Genomic DNA, 15,793 nt, shown 5'->3' on the forward strand with positions numbered 1-15,793 from the left:
GACAACTGAAGCAGCAGCAGCAGCGATGAGTAACCAGAGCAGCAGCAGGAGCTTAGACCCAACCGGGAGTAACGGCTACGGACGGACGGGTCTGAGCAGCAGCAGCGGAAAGGAAGGCACGAAGCAGCAGCAGCAGCTGAGACAACAAGGACGAATGACGCAGCAACCGCGCATCAACTGGATGAGTGCATCGCACAAACGAACCTGCATGGAGTACTACGCACATCAGCGCATCGGCAGGTTTCGGATCAGGTCAAGGAGTGGTTTAGTTGGGTCGCATCGGCTGCCGGGTCCGCTTAACGGCCCCAGCGTCACGATAAATCCCACATACACCATCTTGAGGGTTGGTCTGTAGCCGCACACCACCTTCCGAGATGGGGACCTTTTAAAGGTTCCCTTCCCGTTAACAGAAAAAAAGATACTGTAATGCCAGTATCTTCGGCATATGTGTTCGTGGGATCATTTTCAGGCCTTCCCACCCCCTTCCCACCCCCTCCCAGCAACGTTTAAGGGTGTTCAAAGGGTGTTCAAAGGGATACACGGCCAGTACCTTCGGCATATGCTTTCGCGGGGTTATTTCCAGGCCTTCCCACCCCCTCACCAACCCCTCCCATCAACGTTTAGGGGTGTTCAAAGGGATACAAGGCCAGTACCTTCGGCATATGTGTCGGTGGGGTCATTTCCAGGTCTTCCCACACCCTTTCCAACCCCTCTCAGCAACGTTTAAGGGTGTTTAAAGGGATAAAAGGCCAGTACCTTCGGCATATGTGTCCGTGGGGTCATTCCAAGGCCTTGCCACCCCCTTCCCACCCCCTCCCAGCATCGTTTAAGGGTGTTCAAAGGGTGTTCGAAGGGATACAAGGCCAGTACCTTCGGCATATGTGTTGGTGGGGTCTTTCCCAGGCCTTCCCACACCCTTCCTACCCCCTCCCAGCATCGTTTAGGGGTGTTCAAAGGGTGTTCAAAGGGTGTTTAAAGGGATACAAGGCCAGTACCTTCGGCATATGTGTCCGTGGGGTCATTCCAAGGCCTTCCCATCCCCTTCCCACCCCCTCCCAGCATCGTTTAGGGGTGTTCAAAGGGTGTTCAAAGGGATGCAAGGCCAGTACCTTCGGCATATGTGTCGGTGGGGTCATTTCCAGGCCTTCCCACACCCTTCCCACCCCTCCCAGCATCGTTTAGGGGTGTTCAAAGGGTGTTCAAAGGGATACAAGGCCAGTACCTTCGGCATATGTGTCCGTGGGGTCATTCCAAGGCCTTCCCACCCCCTTCCCACCCCCTCCCAGCATCGTTTAGGGTTGTTCAAAGGGTGTTCAAAGGGTTACAAGGCCAGTACCTTCGTCATATGTGCCCGTGGGGTCATTCCCAGGCCTTCCCACCCCCTTCCCACCCCCTTCCACCATCGTATAGGGGTGTTCAAAGGGTGTTCAAAGGGTTACAAGGCCAGTACCTTCGTCATATGTGTCCGTGGGGTCATTCCAAGGCCTTCCCATCCCCTTCCCACCCCTCCCAGCATCGTTTAGGGGTGTTCAAAGGGTGTTCAAAGGGGTACAAGGCCAGTACCTTCGGCATATGTGTCCGTGGGGTCATTCCCAGGCCTTCCCACACCCTTCCCACCCCTCCCAGCATCGTTTAGGGGTGTTCAAAGGGTGTTCAAAGGGATACAAGGCCAGTACCTTCGGCATATGTGTCCGTGGGGTCATTCCCATGCCTACCCACCCCCTTCCCACCCCCTCCCAGCATCGTTTAGAGGTGTTCAAAGGGATACAAGGCCAGTACCTTCGGCATATGTGTCGGTGGGGACTTTCCCAGGCCTTCCCACACCCTTCCCACCCACTCCCAGCATTGTTTAGAGGTGTTCAAAGGGTGTTCAAAGGTTGTTCAGAGGGATACAAAGCCAGTACCTTCGGCATATATGTCCGTAGGGTCATTCCAAGGCCTTCCCATCCCCTTCCCACCCCTCCCAGCATCGTTTAGGGGTGTTCAAAGGGTGTTCAAAGGGATACAAGGCCAGTACCTTCGGCATATGTGTCGGTGGGGTCTTTCCCAGGCCTTCCCACACCCTTCCCACCCCTCCCAGCATCGTTTAGGGGTGTTCAAAGGGTGTTCAAAGGGATACAAGGCCAGTACCTTCGGCATATGTGTCCGTGGGGTCATTCCAAGGCCTTCCCACCCCATTCCCACCCCCTCCCAGCATCGTTTAGGGTTGTTCAAAGGGTGTTCAAAGGGATACAAGGCCAGTACCTTCGGCATATGTGTCCGTGGGGTCATTCTCAGGCCTTCCCACCCCCTTCCCACCCCTCCCAGCATCGTTTAGGGGTGTTTAAAGGGTGTTCAAAGGGATACAAGGCCAGCACCTTCGGCATATATGTCCGTGGGGTCATTCCAAGGCCTTCCCATCCCCTTCCCACCCCTCCCAGCAACGTTTAGGGGTGTTCAAAGGGTGTTCAAAGGGGTACAACGCCAGTACCTTCGGCATATATGTCCGTGGGGTCATTCCAAGGCCTTCCCATCCCCTTCCCACCCCCTCCCAGCATCGTTTAGAGGTGTTCAAAGGGTGTTCAAAGGGATACAAGGCCAGTACCTTCGGCATATGTGTTGGTGGGGTCATTCCAAGGCCTTCCCATCCCCTTCCCACCCCTCCCAGCATCGTTTAGGGGTGTTCAAAGGGTGTTCAAAGGGATACAAGGCTAGTACCTTCGGCATATGTGTCCGTGGGGTCATTCCCAGGCCTTCCCACACCCTTCCCACCCCTCCCAGCAACGTTTAGGGGTGTTCAAAGGGTGTTCAAAGGGATACAAAGCCAGTACCTTCGGCATATGTGTCGGTGGGGTCTTTCCCAGGCCTTCCTACTCCTTTCCTACCCCTCCCAGTATCGTTTAGGGGTGTTCAAAGGGAAACAAGGCCAGTATCTTCGGCATACGTGTCGGTTGGGTCATTCCAAGGCCTTCCCACCCCATTCCCACCCCCTCCCAGCATCGTTTAGAGGTGTTCAAAGGGTGTTCAAAGGGATACAAGGCCAGTACCTTCGCCATTGGTGTCCGTGGGGTCATTCCAAGGCCTTCCCACCCCATTCCCATCTCCTCTCAGCATCGTTTAGGGGTTTTCAAAGGGTGTTCAAAGGGATACACGGCCAGTACCGTCGGCATATGTGTCCGTGGGATCATTTCAAGGCCTTCCCACCCCCTTCCCACCCCCTTCCCACCCCCTTCCCACCCCCTTCCCACCCCCTTCCCACCCCCTTCCCACCCCCTTCCCACCCCCTCCCAGCATCGTTTAGGGGTGTTCAAAGGGTTACACGGCCAGTATCTTCGGCATATATGTCCGTGGGGTCATTCCAAGGCCTACCCACCCCCTTCCAACCCTTCCCAGCATCGTTTAGGAGTGTTCAAAGGGTGTTCAAAGGGATACACGGCCAGTACCTTCGGCATGTGTCTGTGGGGTCATTCCAAGGCCTTCCCACCCCTCCCAGCATCGTTTAGGGTTGTTCAAAGGATGTTCAAAGGGATACAAGGCCGTTTTCAAATTTTGTTCAAGTTCCAAAATCGCTGAGAAGTTTCATAAATTTTGAATTGCTGATAACTGCCTGAGTTTTTGTTGAATGTTGTGTCCGGCGTATCGTATCGCATCCAACGATATGCCGGACATAAGAATCGGACAAAAACTCAGGAAGTTATCGCCGATTTTCCACGGGAATGCTGTCCCGCCAGCAGCATTCCAGCGAAAACTGGTTTTTCGGGAATAACTCAGCGGGGAGCGGTCGGATCGGGTCGGGGTGTTCAGCAAAAAGTTGCGCAAGCTCAAGACGCATCCAACGATATGCCGGGCATAAGAATCGGACAAAAACTCAGGAAGTTATCGCCGATTTTCCACGGGAATGCTGCTGGCGGGACAGCATTCCCGTGGAAAATCGGCGATAACTTCCTGAGTTTTTGTCCGATTCTTATGCCCGGCATATCGTTGGATGCGTCTTGAGCTTGCGCAACTTTTTGCTGAACACCCCGACCCGATCCGACCGCCCCCCGCTGAGTTATTCCCGGAAAACCAGTTTTTCCGGAATAACTCAGCGGGGGGCGGTCGGATCGGGTCGGGGTGTTGAGCAAAAAGTTGCGCGAGCTCAAGACGCATCCAACGATATGCCGGACATAAGAATCGGACAAAAACTCAGGAAGTTATCGCCGATTCAAATTTGTGAAAAGTTTCAAAATTTTGAAATGTTTCAAAATTTTGAAAAGTTTCAAAATTTTGAAACTTTTCACAAATTTGAATCGGCGATAACTTCCTGAGTTTTTATCCGATTCTTATGTCCGGCATATCGTTGGATGCGTCTTGAGCTTGCGCAACTTTTTGCTGAACACCCCGACCCGATCCGACCGCTCCCCGCTGAGTTATTCCCGGAAAACCAGTTTTTCCGCAATAACTCAGCGGGGGGCGGTCGGATCGGGTCGGGGTGTTCAGCAAAAAGTTGCGCGAGCTCAAGACGCATCCAACGATATGCCGGACATAAGAATCGGACAAAAACTCAGGAAGTTATCGCCGATTTTCCACGGGAATGCTGTCCCGCCAGCAGCATTCCAGCGAAAACTGGTTTTTCGGGAATAACTCAGCGGGGAGCGGTCGGATCGGGTCGGGGTGTTCAGCAAAAAGTTGCGCAAGCTCAAGACGCATCCAACGATATGCCGGGCATAAGAATCGGACAAAAACTCAGGAAGTTATCGCCGATTTTCCACGGGAATGCTGTCCCGCCAGCAGCATTCCAGCGAAAACTGGTTTTTCGGGAATAACTCAGCGGGGAGCGGTCGGATCGGGTCGGGGTGTTCAGCAAAAAGTTGCGCAAGCTCAAGACGCATCCAACGATATGCCGGGCATAAGAATCGGACAAAAACTCAGGAAGTTATCGCCGATTTTCCACGGGAATGCTGTCCCGCCAGCAGCATTCCCGTGGAAAATCGGCAATAACTTCCTGAGTTTTTGTCCGATTCTTATGCCCGGCATATCGTTGGATGCGTCTTGAGCTTGCGCAACTTTTTGCTGAACACCCCGACCCGATCCGACCGCTCCCCGCTGAGTTATTCCCGGAAAACCAGTTTTTCCGGAATAACTCAGCGGGGGGCGGTCGGATCGGGTCGGGGTGTTCAGCAAAAAGTTGCGCGAGCTCAAGACGCATCCAACGATATGCCGGACATAAGAATCGGATAAAAACTCAGGAAGTTATCGCCGATTTTCCACGGGAATGCTGTCCCGCCAGCAGCATTCCCGTGGAAAATCGGCGATAACTTCCTGAGTTTTTGTCCGATTCTTATGCCCGGCATATCGTTGGATGCGTCTTGAGCTTGCGCAACTTTTTGCTGAACACCCCGACCCGATCCGACCGCTCCCCGCTGAGTTATTCCCGGAAAACCAGTTTTTCCGGAATAACTCAGCGGGGAGCGGTCGGATCGGGTCGGGGTGTTCAGCAAAAAGTTGCGCGAGCTCAAGACGCATCCAACGATATGCCGGACATAAGAATCGGACAAAAACTCAGGAAGTTATCGCCGATTCAAATTTGTGAAAAGTTTCAAAATTTTGAAATGTTTCAAAATTTTGAAAAGTTTCAAAATTTTGAAACTTTTCACAAATTTGAATCGGCGATAACTTCCTGAGTTTTTATCCGATTCTTATGTCCGGCATATCGTTGGATGCGTCTTGAGCTTGCGCAACTTTTTGCTGAACACCCCGACCCGATCCGACCGCTCCCCGCTGAGTTATTCCCGGAAAACCAGTTTTTCCGGAATAACTCAGCGGGGGGCGGTCGGATCGGGTCGGGGTGTTCAGCAAAAAGTTGCGCGAGCTCAAGACGCATCCAACGATATGCCGGACATAAGAATCGGACAAAAACTCAGGAAGTTATCGCCGATTTTCCACGGGAATGCTGTCCCGCCAGCAGCATTCCAGCGAAAACTGGTTTTTCGGGAATAACTCAGCGGGGAGCGGTCGGATCGGGTCGGGGTGTTCAGCAAAAAGTTGCGCAAGCTCAAGACGCATCCAACGATATGCCGGGCATAAGAATCGGACAAAAACTCAGGAAGTTATCGCCGATTTTCCACGGGAATGCTGTCCCGCCAGCAGCATTCCCGTGGAAAATCGGCGATAACTTCCTGAGTTTTTGTCCGATTCTTATGCCCGGCATATCGTTGGATGCGTCTTGAGCTTGCGCAACTTTTTGCTGAACACCCCGACCCGATCCGACCGCTCCCCGCTGAGTTATTCCCGGAAAACCAGTTTTTCCGGAATAACTCAGCGGGGGGCGGTCGGATCGGGTCGGGGTGTTCAGCAAAAAGTTGCGCGAGCTCAAGACGCATCCAACGATATGCCGGACATAAGAATCGGACAAAAACTCAGGAAGTTATCGCCGATTCAAATTTGTGATAAGTTTCAAAATTTTGAAATGTTTCAAAATTTTGAAAAGTTTCAAAATTTTGAAACTTTTCACAAATTTGAATCGGCGATAACTTCCTGAGTTTTTATCCGATTCTTATGTCCGGCATATCGTTGGATGCGTCTTGAGCTTGCGCAACTTTTTGCTGAACACCCCGACCCGATCCGACCGCTCCCCGCTGAGTTATTCCCGGAAAACCAGTTTTTCCGAAATAACTCAGCGGGGGGCGGTCGGATCGGGTCGGGGTGTTCAGCAAAAAGTTGCGCGAGCTCAAGACGCATCCAACGATATGCCGGACATAAGAATCGGACAAAAACTCAGGAAGTTATCGCCGATTTTCCACGGGAATGCTGTCCCGCCAGCAGCATTCCAGCGAAAACTGTTTTTTCGGGAATAACTCAGCGGGGAGCGGTCGGATCGGGTCGGGGTGTTCAGCAAAAAGTTGCGCAAGCTCAAGACGCATCCAACGATATGCCGGGCATAAGAATCGGACAAAAAATCAGGAAGTTATCGCCGATTTTCCACGGGAATGCTGTCCCGCCAGCAGCATTCCCGTGGAAAATCGGCGATAACTTCCTGAGTTTTTGTCCGATTCTTATGCCCGGCATATCGTTGGATGCGTCTTGAGCTTGCGCAACTTTTTGCTGAACACCCCGACCCGATCCGACCGCTCCCCGCTGAGTTATTCCCGGAAAACCAGTTTTTCCGGAATAACTCAGCGGGGGGCGGTCGGATCGGGTCGGGGTGTTCAGCAAAAAGTTGCGCGAGCTCAAGACGCATCCAACGATATGCCGGACATAAGAATCGGACAAAAACTCAGGAAGTTATCGCCGATTTTCCACGGGAATGCTGTCCCGCCAGCAGCATTCCAGCGAAAACTGGTTTTCCGGGAATAACTCAGCGGGGAGCGGTCGGATCGGGTCGGGGTGTTCAGCAAAAAGTTGCGCAAGCTCAAGACGCATCCAACGATATGCCGGGCATAAGAATCGGACAAAAACTCAGGAAGTTATCGCCGATTTTCCACGGGAATGCTGCTGGCGGGACAGCATTCCCGTGGAAAATCGGCGATAACTTCCTGAGTTTTTGTCCGATTCTTATGCCCGGCATATCGTTGGATGCGTCTTGAGCTTGCGCAACTTTTTGCTGAACACCCCGACCCGATCCGACCGCTCCCCGCTGAGTTATTCCCGGAAAACCAGTTTTTCCGGAATAACTCAGCGGGGGGCGGTCGGATCGGGTCGGGGTGTTCAGCAAAAAGTTGCGCGAGCTCAAGACGCATCCAACGATATGCCGGACATAAGAATCGGACAAAAACTCAGGAAGTTAACGCCGATTCAAATTTGTGAAAAGTTTCAAAATTTTGAAATGTTTCAAAATTTTGAAAAGTTTCAAAATTTTGAAACTTTTCACAAATTTGAATCGGCGATAACTTCCTGAGTTTTTGTCCGATTCTTATGCCCGGCATATCGTTGGATGCGTCTTGAGCTTGCGCAACTTTTTGCTGAACACCCCGACCCGATCCGACCGCTCCCCGCTGAGTTATTCCCGGAAAACCAGTTTTTCCGGAATAACTCAGCGGGGGGCGGTCGGATCGGGTCGGGGTGTTCAGCAAAAAGTTGCGCGAGCTCAAGACGCATCCAACGATATGCCGGACATAAGAATCGGACAAAAACTCAGGAAGTTAACGCCGATTCAAATTTGTGAAAAGTTTAAAAATTTTGAAATGTTTCAAAATTTTGAAAAGTTTCAAAATTTTGAAACTTTTCACAAATTTGAATCGGCGATAACTTCCTGAGTTTTTATTCGATTCTTATGTCCGGCATATCGTTGGATGCGTCTTGAGCTTGCGCAACTTTTTGCTCAACACCCCGACCCGATCCGACCGCTCCCCGCTGAGTTATTCCCGGAAAACCAGTTTTTCCGGAATAACTCAGCGGGGGGCGGTCGGATCGAACTCAGGAAGTTATCGCCGGTTTTCCACGGGAATGCTGTCCCGCCAGCAGCATTCCAGTGAAAACTGGTTTTTCGGGAATAACTCAGCGGGGAGCGGTCGGATCGGGTCGGGGTCCCGCCAGCAGCATTCCCGTGGAAAATCGGCGATAACTTCCTGAGTTTTTGTCCGATTCTTATGTCCGGCATATCGTTGGATGCCCGCCCCCCGCTGAGTTATTCCGGAAAAACTGGTTTTCCGGGAATAACTCAGCGGGGAGCGGTCGGATCGGGTCGGGGTGTTCAGCAAAAAGTTGCGCAAGCTCAAGACGCATCCAACGATATGCCGGACATAAGAATCGGACAAAAACTCAGGAAGTTATCGCCGATTTTCCACGGGAATGCTGTCCCGCCAGCAGCATGGATTGGATGCGTCTTGAGCTCGCGCAACTTTTTGCTGAACACCCCGACCCGATCCGACCGCCCCCCGCTGAGTTATTCCGGAAAAACTGGTTTTCCGGGAATAACTCAGCGGGGAGCGGTCGGATCGGGTCGGGGTGTTCAGCAAAAAGTTGCGCAAGCTCAAGACGCATCCAACGATATGCCGGACATAAGAATCGGATAAAAACTCAGGAAGTTATCGCCGATTCAAATTTGTGAAAAGTTTCAAAATTTTGAAATGTTTCAAAATTTTGAAAAGTTTCAAAATTTTGAAACTTTTCACAAATTTGAATCGGCGATAACTTCCTGAGTTTTTGTCCGATTCTTATGTCCGGCATATCGTTGGATGCGTCTTGAGCTTGCGCAACTTTTTGCTGAACACCCCGACCCGATCCGACCGCTCCCCGCTGAGTTATTCCCGGAAAACCAGTTTTTCCGGAATAACTCAGCGGGGGGCGGTCGGATCGTGGAAAATTTCCCGTGGAAAATCGGCGATAACTTCCTGAGTTTTTGTCCGATTCTTATGTCCGGCATATCGTTGGATGCGTCTTGAGCTTGCGCAACTTTTTGCTGAACACCCCGACCCGATCCGACCGCTCCCCGCTGAGTTATTCCCGGAAAACCAGTTTTTCCGGAATAACTCAGCGGGGGGCGGTCGGATCGGGTCGGGGTGTTCAGCAAAAAGTTGCGCGAGCTCAAGACGCATCCAACAATATGCCGGACATAAGAATCGGACAAAAACTCAGGAAGTTATCGCCGATTTTCCACGGGAATGCTGTCCCGCCAGCAGCATTCCAGCGAAAACTGGTTTTTCGGGAATAACTCAGCGGGGAGCGGTCGGATCGGGTCGGGGTGTTCAGCAAAAAGTTGCGCAAGCTCAAGACGCATCCAACGATATGCCGGGCATAAGAATCGGACAAAAACTCAGGAAGTTATCGCCGATTTTCCACGGGAATGCTGTCCCGCCAGCAGCATTCCCGTGGAAAATCGGCGATAACTTCCTGAGTTTTTGTCCGATTCTTATGCCCGGCATATCGTTGGATGCGTCTTGAGCTTGCGCAACTTTTTGCTGAACACCCCGACCCGATCCGACCGCTCCCCGCTGAGTTATTCCCGAAAAACCAGTTTTTCCGGAATAACTCAGCGGGGGGCGGTCGGATCGGGTCGGGGTGTTCAGCAAAAAGTTGCGCGAGCTCAAGACGCATCCAACGATATGCCGGACATAAGAATCGGACAAAAACTCAGGAAGTTATCGCCGATTTTCCACGGGAATGCTGTCCCGCCAGCAGCATTCCAGCGAAAACTGGTTTTTCGGGAATAACTCAGCGGGGAGCGGTCGGATCGGGTCGGGGTGTTCAGCAAAAAGTTGCGCAAGCTCAAGACGCATTCAACGATATGCCGGGCATAAGAATCGGACAAAAACTCAGGAAGTTATCGCCGATTTTCCACGGGAATGCTGTCCCGCCAGCAGCATTCCCGTGGAAAATCGGCGATAACTTCCTGAGTTTTTGTCCGTTTCTTATGCCCGGCATATCGTTGGATGCGTCTTGAGCTTGCGCAACTTTTTGCTGAACACCCCGACCCGATTCGACCGCTCCCCGCTGAGTTATTCCCGGAAAACCAGTTTTTCCGGAATAACTCAGCGGGGAGCGGTCGGATCGGGTCGGGGTGTTCAGCAAAAAGTTGCGCGAGCTCAAGACGCATCCAACGATATGCCGGACATAAGAATCGGACAAAAACTCAGGAAGTTATCGCCGATTTTCCACGGGAATGCTGCTGGCGGGACAGCATTCCCGTGGAAAATCGGATAAAAACATAAGAATCGGATAAAAACTCAGGAAGTTATCGCCGATTCAAATTTGTGAAAAGTTTCAAAATTTTGAAACTTTTCAAAATTTTGAAACATTTCAAAATTTTGAAACTTTTCACAAATTTGAATCGGCGATAACTTCCTGAGTTTTTATACGATTCTTATGTCCGGCATATCGTTGGATGCGTCTTGAGCTTGCGCAACTTTTTGCTCAACACCCCGACCCGATCCGACCGCTCCCCGCTGAGTTATTCCCGGAAAACCAGTTTTTCCGGAATAACTCAGCGGGGGGCGGTCGGATCGAACTCAGGAAGTTATCGCCGGTTTTCCACGGGAATGCTGTCCCGCCAGCAGCATTCCAGTGAAAACTGGTTTTTCGGGAATAACTCAGCGGGGAGCGGTCGGATCGGGTCGGGGTCCCGCCAGCAGCATTCCCGTGGAAAATCGGCGATAACTTCCTGAGTTTTTGTCCGATTCTTATGCCCGGCATATCGTTGGATGCCCGCCCCCCGCTGAGTTATTCCGGAAAAACTGGTTTTCCGGGAATAACTCAGCGGGGAGCGGTCGGATCGGGTCGGGGTGTTCAGCAAAAAGTTGCGCAAGCTCAAGACGCATCCAACGATATGCCGGACATAAGAATCGGACAAAAACTCAGGAAGTTATCGCCGATTTTCCACGGGAATGCTGTCCCGCCAGCAGCATGGATTGGATGCGTCTTGAGCTCGCGCAACTTTTTGCTGAACACCCCGACCCGATCCGACCGCCCCCCGCTGAGTTATTCCGGAAAAACTGGTTTTCCGGGAATAACTCAGCGGGGAGCGGTCGGATCGGGTCGGGGTGTTCAGCAAAAAGTTGCGCAAGCTCAAGACGCATCCAACGATATGCCGGACATAAGAATCGGATAAAAACTCAGGAAGTTATCGCCGATTCAAATTTGTGAAAAGTTTCAAAATTTTGAAATGTTTCAAAATTTTGAAAAGTTTCAAAATTTTGAAACTTTTCACAAATTTGAATCGGCGATAACTTCCTGAGTTTTTGTCCGATTCTTATGTCCGGCATATCGTTGGATGCGTCTTGAGCTTGCGCAACTTTTTGCTGAACACCCCGACCCGATCCGACCGCTCCCCGCTGAGTTATTCCCGGAAAACCAGTTATACCACAAAAACTCAGGAAGTTATCGCCGATTTTCCACGGGAATGCTGTCCCACCAGTTTTTCCGGAATAACTCAGCGGGAGGCGGTCGGATCGGGTCGGGGTGTTCAGCAAAAAGTTGCGCGAGCTCAAGACGCATCCAACGATATGCCGGACATAAGAATCGGACAAAAACTCAGGAAGTTATCGCCGATTTTCCACGGGAATGCTGTCCCGCCAGCAGCATTCCAGCGAAAACTGGTTTTTCGGGAATAACTCAGCGGGGAGCGGTCGGATCGGGTCGGGGTGTTCAGCAAAAAGTTGCGCAAGCTCAAGACGCATTCAACGATATGCCGGGCATAAGAATCGGACAAAAACTCAGGAAGTTATCGCCGATTTTCCACGGGAATGCTGTCCCGCCAGCAGCATTCCCGTGGAAAATCGGCGATAACTTCCTGAGTTTTTGTCCGTTTCTTATGCCCGGCATATCGTTGGATGCGTCTTGAGCTTGCGCAACTTTTTGCTGAACACCCCGACCCGATTCGACCGCTCCCCGCTGAGTTATTCCCGGAAAACCAGTTTTTCCGGAATAACTCAGCGGGGAGCGGTCGGATCGGGTCGGGGTGTTCAGCAAAAAGTTGCGCGAGCTCAAGACGCATCCAACGATATGCCGGACATAAGAATCGGACAAAAACTCAGGAAGTTATCGCCGATTTTCCACGGGAATGCTGCTGGCGGGACAGCATTCCCGTGGAAAATCGGATAAAAACATAAGAATCGGATAAAAACTCAGGAAGTTATCGCCGATTCAAATTTGTGAAAAGTTTCAAAATTTTGAAACTTTTAAAAATTTTGAAACATTTAAAAATTTTTAAAATTTTAAAAAATTTGAATCGGCGATAACTTCCTGAGTTTTTATACGATTCTTATGTCCGGCATATCGTTGGATGCGTCTTGAGCTCGCGCAACTTTTTGCTGAACACCCCGACCCGATCCGATCGCTCCCCGCTGAGTTATTCCGGAAAAACTGGTTTTCCGGGAATAACTCAGCGGGGAGCGGTCGGATCGGGTCGGGGTGTTCAGCAAAAAGTTGCGCAAGCTCAAGACGCATCCAACGATATGCCGGGCATAAGAATCGGACAAAAACTCAGGAAGTTATCGCCGATTTTCCACGGGAATGCTGCTGGCGGGACAGCATTCCCGTGGAAAATCGGCGATAACTTCCTGAGTTTTTGTCCGATTCTTATGTCCGGCATATCGTTGGATGCGTCTTGAGCTCGCGCAACTTTTTGCTGAACACCCCGACCCGATCCGACCGCTCCCCGCTGAGTTATTCTGGAAAAACTGGTTTTCCGGGAATAACTCAGCGGGGAGCGGTCGGATCGGGTCGGGGTGTTCAGCAAAAAGTTGCGCAAGCTCAAGACGCATCCAACGATATGCCGGACATAAGAATCGGATAAAAACTCAGGAAGTTATCGCCGATTCAAATTTGTGAAAAGTTTCAAAATTTTGAAACTTTTCAAAATTTTGAAACATTTCAAAATTTTGAAACTTTTCACAAATTTGAATCGGCGATAACTTCCTGAGTTTTTATCCGATTCTTATGTCCGGCATATCGTTGGATGCGTCTTGAGCTCGCGCAACTTTTTGCTGAACACCCCGACCCGATCCGACCGCTCCCCGCTGAGTTATTCCGGAAAAACTGGTTTTCCGGGAATAACTCAGCGGGGAGCGGTCGGATCGGGTCGGGGTGTTCAGCAAAAAGTTGCGCAAGCTCAAGACGCATCCAACGATATGCCGGGCATAAGAATCGGACAAAAACTCAGGAAGTTATCGCCGATTTTCCACGGGAATGCTGCTGGCGGGACAGCATTCCCGTGGAAAATCGGCGATAACTTCCTGAGTTTTTGTCCGATTCTTATGTCCGGCATATCGTTGGATGCGTCTTGAGCTCGCGCAACTTTTTGCTGAACACCCCGACCCGATCCGACCGCCCCCCGCTGAGTTATTCTGGAAAAACTGGTTTTCCGGGAATAACTCAGCGGGGAGCGGTCGGATCGGGTCGGGGTGTTCAGCAAAAAGTTGCGCAAGCTCAAGACGCATCCAACGATATGCCGGACATAAGAATCGGATAAAAACTCAGGAAGTTATCGCCGATTCAAATTTGTGAAAAGTTTCAAAATTTTGAAACTTTTCAAAATTTTGAAACATTTCAAAATTTTGAAACTTTTCACAAATTTGAATCGGCGATAACTTCCTGAGTTTTTATCCGATTCTTATGTCCGGCATATCGTTGGATGCGTCTTGAGCTTGCGCAACTTTTTGCTGAACACCCCGACCCGATCCGACCGCTCCCCGCTGAGTTATTCCCGGAAAACCAGTTTTTCCGGAATAACTCAGCGGGGAGCGGTCGGATCGGGTCGGGGTGTTCAGCAAAAAGTTGCGCGAGCTCAAGACGCATCCAACGATATGCCGGACATAAGAATCGGATAAAAACTCAGGAAGTTATCGCCGATTCAAATTTGTGAAAAGTTTCAAAATTTTGAAATGTTTCAAAATTTTGAAAAGTTTCAAAATTTTGAAACTTTTCACAAATTTGAATCGGCGATAACTTCCTGAGTTTTTATCCGATTCTTATGTCCGGCATATCGTTGGATGCGTCTTGAGCTTGCGCAACTTTTTGCTGAACACCCCGACCCGATCCGACCGCTCCCCGCTGAGTTATTCCCGGAAAACCAGTTTTTCCGGAATAACTCAGCGGGGAGCGGTCGGATCGGGTCGGGGTGTTCAGCAAAAAGTTGCGCGAGCTGAGTTTTTATCCGATTCTTATGTCCGGCATATCGTTGGATGCGTCTTGAGCTTGCGCAACTTTTTGCTGAACACCCCGACCCGATCCGACCGCTCCCCGCTGAGTTATTCCCGGAAAACCAGTTTTTCCAGAATAACTCAGAGGGGGGCGGTCGGATCGGGTCGGGGTGTTCAGCAAAAAGTTGCGCGAGCTCAAGACGCATCCAACGATATGCCGGACATAAGAATCGGACAAAAACTCAGGAAGTTATCGCCGATTTTCCACGGGAATGCTGTCCCGCCAGCAGCATTCCAGCGAAAACTGTTTTTTCGGGAATAACTCAGCGGGGAGCGGTCGGATCGGGTCAGGGTGTTCAGCAAAAAGTTGCGCAAGCTCAAGACGCATCCAACGATATGCCGGGCATAAGAATCGGACAAAAACTCAGGAAGTTATCGCCGATTTTCCACGGGAATGCTGCTGGCGGGACAGCATTCCCGTGGAAAATCGGCGATAACTTCCTGAGTTTTTGTCCGATTCTTATGCCCGGCATATCGTTGGATGCGTCTTGAGCTTGCGCAACTTTTTGCTGAACACCCCGACCCGATCCGACCGCTCCCCGCTGAGTTATTCCCGGAAAACCAGTTTTTCCGGAATAACTCAGCGGGGGGCGGTCGGATCGGGTCGGGGTGTTCAGCAAAAAGTTGCGCGAGCTCAAGACGCATCCAACGATATGCCGGACATAAGAATCGGACAAAAACTCAGGAAGTTATCGCCGATTCAAATTTGTGAAAAGTTTCAAAATTTTGAAATGTTTCAAAATTTTGAAAAGTTTCAAAATTTTGAAACTTTTCACAAATTTGAATCGGCGATAACTTCCTGAGTTTTTATCCGATTCTTATGTCCGGCATATCGTTGGATGCGTCTTGAGCTTGCGCAACTTTTTGCTGAACACCCCGACCAGATCCGACCGCCCCCCGCTGAGTTATTCCCGGAAAACCAGTTTTTCCGGAATAACTCAGCGGGAGGCGGTCGGATCGGGTCGGGGTGTTCAGCAAAAAGTTGCGCGAGCTCAAGACGCATCCAACGATATGCCGGACATAAGAATCGGACAAAAACTCAGGAAGTTATCGCCGATTTTCCACGGGAATGCTGTCCCGCCAGCAGCATTCCAGCGAAAACTGGTTTTTCGGGAATAACTCAGCGGGGAGCGGTCGGATCGGGTCGGGGTGTTCAGCAAAAAGTTGCGCAAGCTCAAGACGCATCCAACGATATGCCG

Source organism: Anopheles maculipalpis, chromosome 2RL, assembly GCF_943734695.1.
Source record: "Anopheles maculipalpis chromosome 2RL, idAnoMacuDA_375_x, whole genome shotgun sequence".
In the NCBI taxonomy this organism is placed as follows: Eukaryota; Metazoa; Arthropoda; class Insecta; order Diptera; family Culicidae; genus Anopheles; species Anopheles maculipalpis.